Here is a 10686-nt window from a genome sequence, read left to right on the forward strand (position 1 = left end):
CTTTGTCATGGACGTCCCTGATTCAGTTAGGGTTATGGTAAGATGTATGGGCGCTTGATTATAACCCGAGTTTTAGTATGTTTATTATGTTATGCTTTTCTTACTGAGTCTGTCGACTCACTGTGCTATGTTGATGTGTAGGTAAGGGCAAGGCCAAAGCTGAGGAACCGTGAGGACGACCCAATGAAGATTGTACATGTCGGGGCGATTAGGCCTGGAGCGTACAATCATCGGGACAACAACGCTTTTGTAGTTAGTCGCTGGGCGACAAATATTTTGTAAAGGACTAGTAAACTTTTGTAAAGTGTTTGGAAATCGGGATCCCGGAATATTTTGTATGTAATATATAAGTTTCAATTAAAAAGCAAAATTTTAATTAATCACGATTTCCATAAACCTCGTTGATTAGCAACGAGCTGCACAGTACGTTTAAAAATCACGTTAACACTCCTATGCTAGTTAGGGTGTTACAATTTGGTATCAGAGCCGCGAGGTTGTCTTCCAAAGATCGTCATGACATGTACAATCATCATCAGAAGTTAGCTCATTATACGATTCAGTAAGCTTTTATTGCTTTAGTAGTTTATTTTAAATAATATGATTTAAGAAAAGCCTATTAGGAAGCATGTTAGTAGCCTGATAGTAGAATAGGCGCATGTTTTTAATTTCCAAAATTAAGCGGCATTAGTAAGCTCTCGTTGATCATGATCTGATATGCCAACTCTTGGTTACGCAGGCTGTTCAGACTAGATGGACGCCAGGCAAAATACCAGGAGTCAGGGCAATTCGGTCAGGTCAAATGAAGGTCAGGGAGCTTAGTTTCCCCCAAATGCTCGGGGCCGAGGTAGAGGTCCCAGGGGCAGGGCTCGTGGCCATGGTGATGCTAACCCGCCACAGGCTGCCAGACTTCCCAAGCTACATAGGAAGCCCAGAATTGGGAAAATAGGTTTGCAGAAATGCAAGCCAGGATTGAGGAACAAGACAGTGAAATCCAGCGACTAAGACAACAGGGTGTTCCTGCAATGTCTGTTCAAGAAATTCCAGTGGCACCTGCCCCTGTTGTCCAGGCCAAACCTGCAGTTGCAGTGAATCGGATGGAACCTCTGTATGAAAGGTTCTGTAAGCACGCACCTCCAGTTTTTTCTGGGAGGTCCGGATGTCATGAAAGTCGAGCAGTGGCTAATAGTGATTATGAGAATTTTGAATTTCATGGGCGTCACCGGGAATGATAGAGTGGTTTGTGCCACTTTTCAGTTTCAGGAAGATGCATTGGTCTGGTGGGACATGGTGTCCACGATACACGATGTCACAGCGATGAATTGGGAAAAGTTCTCGGAACTTTTCAATGTGAAGTATTATAATGAGGCGGTCAGAAGTGCCAAGAGAAAAGAGTTCCAGGCCGTCAGAAGTATTATATGAGCGTTACTGAGTACACAACGCAGTTTGATGAGTTGGCGAGGTTGGCCTCGAGAATTGTGCCAACCGATTTCAGTAAAAAGAAAAAGTATCTAGATGGATTGAATGTGAAGATTAAACATGACTTGATGATTACTACCGACGACAAAACCACCTATGCTGAAATGGTGGAAAAAGCACTGCGAGCTGAGGGCGCACTTGGTTGTATGACTGTGTCTGCTAGGACTCCAGTGGTTGGCGGGGCTCCTACCCCTCTTACTTCGGGCTTTAGCAAGGGAGGTAGTGGTTCGGCCATGGATCAAAAGAGGAAGATATCCACTGCAACCGGTGGCTCAGGTTAGAACAAGAGGTTCCGGGGGAACCAGAATCGAGGCAGTCGTCAGGGTAGTTCTGAGACCCGATATACCTACCCAGAGTGCCCCAGTTGTAAAAGGCACCATCTGGGTGAGTGTAGAGGGCAGGGGTGCTTCCAGTGTGGGATGTCACGACACTATAAGAAGGACTGCCCTCAACTTAGAGCTGAAGCACCAAAGGCTCTGGCGAGACCCACTCCAGCTAGGGTGTTCGCCATTACTGAGGCTGATGCAGAAGCCAGTCCTTCAGTGGTGACAGGTCAGCTCTCGGTCAACAACTCTTTTTACTCTGTATTGTTTGACTGGGGCCACACATTCTTATGTGGCAGCCATAATCTTTAGTAAATTTCATAGATCGCATGATAGATATGAATCAGGGTTTGGAACCCTATTACCCGGCGGAGAGTTAGTTATGTCCAAAAGGTGGATTAGGTTTATCTCGATCAGGATTGACGATACGGAGCTAAGTGCTGACCTAATAGAGATGAATTTAGTAGATTTTGATCTCATACTGAGGATGGATTTCCTATCTAAATACTCAGCCAGTATTGACTGTAAGAGAAAGATGGTAATCTTCCAACCAAAAGGTGAGGAACTGTTTGTTTTTGTCGGTTCGGTTCAGGGATCTCAGTTCCCGGTGGTTTCGGCCCTGTCAGCTAGAGAATTATTGTGTGACGGTTGTCTAGGGTTTCTGGCCGTGGTGGTGGACACCACTCGGCCAGACACTATTCGGCCAGAGGATATCAAGGTGTTTCGGGAATCTCTAGATGTTTTTCCCGAAGAACTTCCAGGTTTACCACCTCAGGGGGAAATTGATTTTGTTATTGATTTAGCACCCGGAGTGGAACCGGTTTCCAAGGCTCCTTATAGAATGGCTCCAGCTGAGCTTAAAGAATTGAAAATTCAGCTCCAAGGGTTACTTGACATAGGGTTTATTCGGTCTAGTGTGTCGCCCTGGGGAGCTCTGATATTATTTGTCAAGAAGAAGGATGGGTCTATGAGAATGTGCATTGACTATCGGGAGTTAAAAAAGCTAACAGTTAAGAATAAAAATCCATTACCTAGGATCGATGATCTTTTCGATCAACTTCAGGGGAAGACGGTCTTCTCCAAGATTGATCTCCGATCAGGCCATCGTGAGTTGAAAATCCGAGAGGAGGACATTCCGAAGACAGCCTTCCGTACTAGGTATGGGCATTATGAATTCTTGGTGATGTCGTTTGGAATAACCAATGCTCCTGTAGCATTTATGGACTTGATGAATAGAGTATTCAAGGATTTCCTTGATATCTGTGTAATTGTGTTTATAGATGACATCCTTGTGTACTCTCAATCAGAAGAGGAGCATGAGATACATCTACGAATGGTTCTGCAACGGCTTCGGGAACACAAGCTTTATGCCAAATTAAAGAAATGTGAATTTTGGCTATCTCAAGTGTCTTTCTTAGGGCACATTGTTCGCAAGGATGGGATCAAGGTGGATCCAGGAAAAATGGAATCCGTCAAGGATTGGCCTAGACCAAAAACAGTGACAGAAATTAGAAGCTTCTTGGGTCTAGCCGGTTATTATCGTCGGTTTGTAGAAGGGTTTTCTAAGATCTCAACACCCTTAACCGAGCTTACCAAAATGAATCAGCGGTTTGTATGGTCATAAAAATGTGAGGGTAGTTTTCGAGAGCTGAAACAAAGATTGACTACAGCTCCAGTGCTAGCTTTGCCTTCTGACAAAGAAAAGTTCGTGGTTTATTGTGATGCATCCAGACAGGGTCTGGGGTGTGTACTGATGCAAGCCGACCGGGTTCTCGCTTATGCCTCCCATCAGTTGAAGGATTATGAACAACGATACCTGACTCATGACTTAGAATTCGCCGCAGTAGTATTTGCTTTGAAGATCTAGCGGCATTACCTTTATGGAGAAAGGTGTGAAATTTATACCGACCACAAAAGTCTAAAATACTTCTTTACTCAGAAAGATTTGAATATGAAACAGAGGCGTTGGTTGGAGTTAGTACAGGATTACGATTGTCAGATTCTTCATCACCCCGAGAAGGCCAATGTAGTGGCCGATTCCTTGAGCAGGAAAGGTGCCGGGCAGATAGCTAGAATGATTCAGATCTCACCCCAGTTAGCAGAGGACATGGTCAGATCTAGCATTGAGTTTGTGGTATGCAAGCTTCACAACTTGATGCTGCAATCTGATCTGTTAGAAAGAATTAAAGTCGCTCAGATGATTGATCCAGAGTTAGTAAAAATCAGAGAAGAGGTTTCACCTTGTCAAGCCAAGGATTTTTTAGTGTCAGACAACGGGAGGCTATTGTATAAAGGTAGGGTTTGTGTTCCAAATAGTATGGAACTCAGGAATGAAATTTTTGAAGAGGCTCATACTACCCATTATTCCCTACATCCCGGCACCACCAAGATGTATCAAGATCTTAAACCTAACTTCTGGTGGAGCGGTATGAAGAAGATTAAGGCTGAACATCAAAGACCAGTAGGGTTGTTCCAGCCTTTAACCCTACCCGAATGGAAGTGGGAGGACATCACGATGGATTTTCTGGTTGGATGACCTAGAACCACAGGTTTCTTCGATTCCATCTGGGTTGTGGTGGATTGATTCACGAAGTCTGCTCATTTTCTGCCAGTTAAAAAACCTATTCAGTGGATCAGTTAGCGGAGTTGTACGTTAAAGAAATAGTAAGACTTCACGGGGTACCAAAGTCTATAGTTTTGGATAGAGATCCGAAGTTCACCTCCAAGTTTTGGCAAAGTTTGCAACGAGCAATGGGCACAAAACTAAAATTCTGTACAACATTCCATCCTCAGACAGATGGGCAGTCTGAAAGGACGATTCAAATATTGGAGGATATGTTACGAGCCTATGTTATGGACTTTGAGGGCTCTTGGAGTAAATATCTACCGTTGATAGAATTTTCATACAACAACAGTTATCAGACTACAATAGGGATGGATCCCTATGACTTGTTATAGGGTAGGAAGTGTAGGTCTCCCATTCATTGGGATGAGACAGGAGAAAAGAAATACCTAGGTCCAGAGTGAGTGCAGCGAACCAATGAGGCAATTGAGAAAATTAAAGCTAGAATGCTTGCCTCTCAGAGTAGACAAAAGAGTTATGCAGATCCTGTTGGAAATATTTTACGAGGATCTAGATTTACTACCAAGTATTTTTCATTAACATCCTAATATGAATTCTAAAATAATGAATTAAACACATAAAGTTTAGTAAACCTTACATTGGGTGCAGCGGAATATAATGACTCCTTCCATTCAGATCTCTAGCCCTTGATTCCTTTCTGTAGCAGAATATAATCAAGATCTGAACCTGGATCTCTTTCTCTCCTTCCTTGATGCTGATTCTCCTTCTTGTTGTTTGGATTCTCCTACAGTCTTACACACTATGATTGAGATACCACTTGATGTGTGTGGGCACTACTCTATCACTCAAGGATTTCGAAATTGAAGAAAAGACAGAGAGGGTGGCACATGGCTTTTTCTGAAAGAAAGAATGTGCAAAGTCATGAGTTTCCTGAAGCCAATACTTTCTATTTATAGATTTCCTTCTAGGTTTAGGTTAGAATTGTATGGCATTAAAATAATGGAAAAATTAAATGGTAAACCCTTTGCATAGTGGGCGGCCATATAAGGAAATTGGGCCTCACTTTGCAACTTTCCCATTTTGTTATTTTTCATTCCCATTTTCTCAAAAATGCCAATTTTCCAATTTTAACCATTTAAATGACAATTCAAATTATTTAATAACTAAAGTGAAATGAGATCTCCACCATTTATCTCTGTTTAGCCAAGCACGAAGGATATCAACGTTTCACTTCTAAATTCCTATAGAAGTTATAGACTCCATATTTATGTTAGCGCTCCCACTCAATTATACTATCATGTTTCAAAAATGTATGTATAACCCTGACCCAAAAGTAGGCTTAACTAACAAATCAAAGAACATGTATAATACTCTTAAGATCGAACCTAATCATATCAGGATTAAGATCATTTGATCTAGGATCAACGGGTGATATTGAATTGAATAGATATTACGGTAAATATTAATATATCTAATCAAAGTTCAATATCAGTCCCTTCCGATGTATACTCCATACATCCGATACTGGTAAACTTTGCCAATGTCCTGGAAAGGACATAACACTTGTCCAAGGTGTAAGAATACCTATCGCTAATTATATCACGCCAGTCTAAATCCAAGGTACTGACAAATCAGGGAATAAACTTTCGAACATATAATTAAGATTATATTCCACTATGCTGACAACACTATAATTATTAAAAAATTCATACATTATGTATATATAATCATGAAATAAATCATGTGAAGCATGCAACATAAAATGTTATTTCTTATCTTTATTAATAAGTAAATCTGATTATACTGAAATGGGTTTTATTTAGGGCACAGAACCCAACAAACTCCCACTTGCACTAATATAAAACAAAATGTGCATTTCAAATAATCTCAACACCTTGATATACAAATCAAGTGTAGTAGTAGTATACTCCTCATAATAGGATCTGACAGGTTGAATTAACCACCACCTTCTCTCCACCATTACTCTTCCTTAATCACAAAATCGTTGATATTGTGAAATTCCTCTCTATATGTCTACTCTCTTGGGATACTGGATTCTATACTTTTGGAAACTACTTTTGGTTAATCAGGAAATAACACTAGTAGTTAAGACAAGTTTGAACAGTGCCACAAATGTATAGAACTTTCCTTAGACTGAATAAGTACATTTCTTGCAACTTTAACATTCAGTCTGTCTCTGGTAGACTTAGAGACTTCAGATAGGTTTTTACACTTTTCAAAAATCACTACTCCACCCCCAGAGTAATCACCATCTTATCAGCAGACTTTCTAGCACAAAGGCAAGTCTCGAAATCTTATGTGGTGTAGTCTAAGAGTGTTAAACACACCCTTATCGAATAACATATAGTTCCTCTTCTTAATCTTAAGATTTACTTGATTGTCTTCCAATGTTCCTCTCCTGGATTAATCTGATACCTACTCATTACTCCCACATAACAGCAGGTGTCTAATCTAAGGCATACTGAAGCATATATGAGACCTCTCATTGTTGATTTAAGAAATTCTTTCATGGCTTTATCTTTTCTGGAATACTTGAGATTTTTCCTTAGATAAATAAAATCTTTGTCTAGAAGTTGAGAAGCTTCGATAGATTGCCATTCAAAAAGAAAATGCTTCATCATTTTACCGAAGTAAGCTGCTTGCACTAGAGTAAGTAATTAACCAGGTATACCATGAGCCATAGGTTTAGATAAACTCAAATCTATAGTACTTGGAACCGGAAGTTTTGTTAAGTCCATTGAATAGACTTATAAACGAAAATTTCCTTTCATGCCATTGTAATAGAAAACTTTAGGTTACTCCATGTGAATGGATAAAACCATAGTTCTCTTGGCTTTCTTCTTAGTTTCTTATTTTTGACAATCCATTACTTGTTTAAACTATGATTGAGGTACCACTTGATGTGTGTGGGCACTACTCATTCACTCAAGGGATTTCGAAATTTAGAGAAGAAAAGAGAGAGAAAAGTGGTGGCTCATGAATTCACTCTGAAAAGAATGAGATGCAACTCTATGTGAAACCTGAAGCCTTTACCTTCTATTTATAGAATACCACACAGGGTTAAGGTTGAATTACTTGGCATTTAAAAATGAAAAATAAAATGAGAAAAGGGAAGCAAAGTGGCCGGCCATGGAAACACCCTACAATAGATGACCTACACTGTAAAGGGATTAAATTACTGTAACACCCTACAATGTATTTTAACCTTAAAATACTTAACCCTGTATAAATGATATTTCAGCTGTAACGCCCTAATGCTAAGGCACGCTACAGTGCTTTTTCAATTATTGTGCAAACTTTGCTAATCAAAGTAATTTCTTGAAAAACGTGTCAAATTAAAATTTTTGCTTTAACCATTAAACTTTATAAAATGATATAATATTTACAAATCCCGGGATCCCGATTTCAAACTTTTGAAAATTTACTATTTAAAACTTTACATTCAAAATATACAAGTTCTGGGTCGCACAGCGACTTTCAAAATACAACACCCAGATGTCCCGAGACCGAACACTCCAGGTCGCGCTGCTTGACATGTACAATCTCACCCGAGCTCAGGTTCACTCCTGTTCAGCCTTCGCCTTTCCTTTACCTACACATGAAAGCAGAAACTGTGAGTCAACAGACTCAGTAAGAAATGCATATAACATACCATATAATTTCCGACCTGTAAATAGGCGCCCATACACCTATTTACAGAGCTTAACAGATGAGCATGAACGTTCAATACCAGGGTACAACCACTATACCACATACACAACGTACCTCGCTGTACGAGTGTTGGTAGGGTTTATCCCGATCACTGAGTATCACTGAGTGATGTACCACACACCTTAGCATTTTCTATGCTTGTGTTGGTATCACTGTATCGTACTCTAATTAACAACAATCACTGTACCAATACACTCACACAAGTGTTGGTAGTGTTTAACATAATTCAAGCATGCATATATAAACACATATACACACATTCAGATAATCACATCATACATTATACACAGTTCTTACCTGTTTTCCGAATTCAAGTGTGCTGGCCGACCTGAACGGAATTTACGTGCTAGATGGATGCCCTAATCACAAGAATGATAACACAGATGAGTGACTCGCCAAATCACTTTCCGGGACTTAAAACCCGAAACTAAATGTTTCTCTATCAATAAACCTCATGGCAAAACCCTATATAACCCAAAATTGGCTAAAACTAGGGTTCTGGACAAATCCCCAACAGGCAGACCGGATCCAACCGGTATCCCGGTTCTGGGTCACCAACCGGTCGACCGGTTGGTACAGACCACCCAGAACCGGAATTCCGGTTCATCTGCAGAAACCCAAAAATTTATCCCCCTTGATTCAAATCAAGCCCAATCTTTACCAAACTCTCCAGTATACCTAAACAAAGCATACACAATGATTTCCAGGCAGTAATTCACAGAACAACACAATAAATATCAACTTGCCATTAAAGCTTAAAGCTTGAACTCAAAGCTTAGAATTGCTCAAAACTTACAACCAACCTCAAAACCAGCTGCTAGGATTGCAAAACAACTCAAACTAAACATAAAATTCGAACTCCAAATAACTCTAACCCTAACAGCTCCTAAAACTCAAAATCACCATTTCAACCTAATTTTAAAAGCTTGAAAAACAATAACTAAAAGACTAGGGCTTTACCTCACTTCCAATAGATTGAAACCTTGCTGAAAAATCCAAAGAAAACTCAGCCCTTCGCCTTGCTCTTGCTGCCTTCGAAGAGAGAGAGAGAGAAGAAAAGCTTCCCAACCAATTTTTTGCTTATTTTCTAATTTTCCTTTATTCTTTGACTTTCCTTACTTAGAAAAGAGTTAATTAACTCTTTGCTGCCAAAAGAAATGGCTAGGTGTCAACCAAAGGGGCAGCCACCTATTCCCCTTAATAGCAAAAGACTAAAATGCCCTTTAGACTTAAAACTAGGGTATTTCTAAAGCTAGGGGTAAAATGGTCAAAATCCATAACCCCGCTCAATCCCGGTAATTTATTTTCTCTAAAATATTCCCCACTATAAAATAGGGTTCTAAACTTACTCATGTGATTATCTAGCCATCCATCGCATTTTCCGTTGTCGCCGAGCAAAAATTACAAAATTAACATATTTCACATATAAGCTAAATAATACCCCTAGAGTTTAATAAAATCTCCAGAATTGAGAAATTATAACTCTAATATTTATTTCTAAATATTGGGGTCCATAATCAAAATTAATTCACAAATATTAATAAAATAATAAAATAATAAAAATTAGTGCTAATTGCCTTTTCTAATCCACATTACTAGAGCGGTCATTACAATTATCCCCCCGTTAATAGGATTTCGTCCCCGAAATCTAACCTGAATATCTCTGGATGTTGAGTCCTCATATCTGACTCTAATTCCCAGGTGGCTTCTTCCACCTTACTGTTCCTCCAGAGCACCTTAACTAGTGCAATAGTCTTGTTGCGAAGAACTTTTTCTTTTCTATCCAGAATCTGAACAGGTTGCTCTTCATAGGATAAGTCTGGTTGAAGTTCAAGGGCTTCATAACTCAAGACATGAGTCGGGTCTGACACGTATTTCCTTAACATAGAGATGTGAAATACGTCATGAACAGCTGATAATGCTGGTGGTAAGGCTAGCCGATACGCTACCTGCCCGACCTTCTCAAGTATCTGAAATGGCCCAATGAACCTAGGACTTAACTTACCCTTCTTCCCGAAGCGTCTAATACCCTTCATTGGTGAAACCCGCAGGAAAACATGTTCCCCTGCCTGAAATGTGACATCTCTGCGCTTCGGATCAGCATAACTTTTCTGCCTGCTTTGAGAAGCAAGCATCCGAGCCTTGATTTTATCAATAGCTTCATTGGTCCTTTGCACTAATTCTGGACCCAAGTATTTCCTTTCTCCTGTCTCGTCCCAATGAATAGGAGAACGACATTTTCTACCATATAACATCTCATAGGGAGCCATCCCTATTGTACTTTGGTAGCTGTTGTTGTAAGAGAATTCAATTAGAGGCAAGTACTTAACCCATGAACCCTCAAAGTCCATGACACAGGCTCTCAGTAAGTCTTCCAAAATCTGGATAGTTCTTTCAGACTGACCATCAGTCTGAGGGTGAAAGGCTGTACTAAACTTTAACTTGGTACCCATAGCCTTCTGAAGACTCACCCAAAACTTCGATGTGAACTTTGGATCCCTATCTGACACAATAGATTTAGGGGCCCCATGGAGACGAACTATCTCCTTCACATACAATTCAGCATACTGA

Source organism: Cannabis sativa, chromosome 3 (assembly GCF_029168945.1).
Source record: "Cannabis sativa cultivar Pink pepper isolate KNU-18-1 chromosome 3, ASM2916894v1, whole genome shotgun sequence".
In the NCBI taxonomy this organism is placed as follows: Eukaryota; Viridiplantae; Streptophyta; class Magnoliopsida; order Rosales; family Cannabaceae; genus Cannabis; species Cannabis sativa.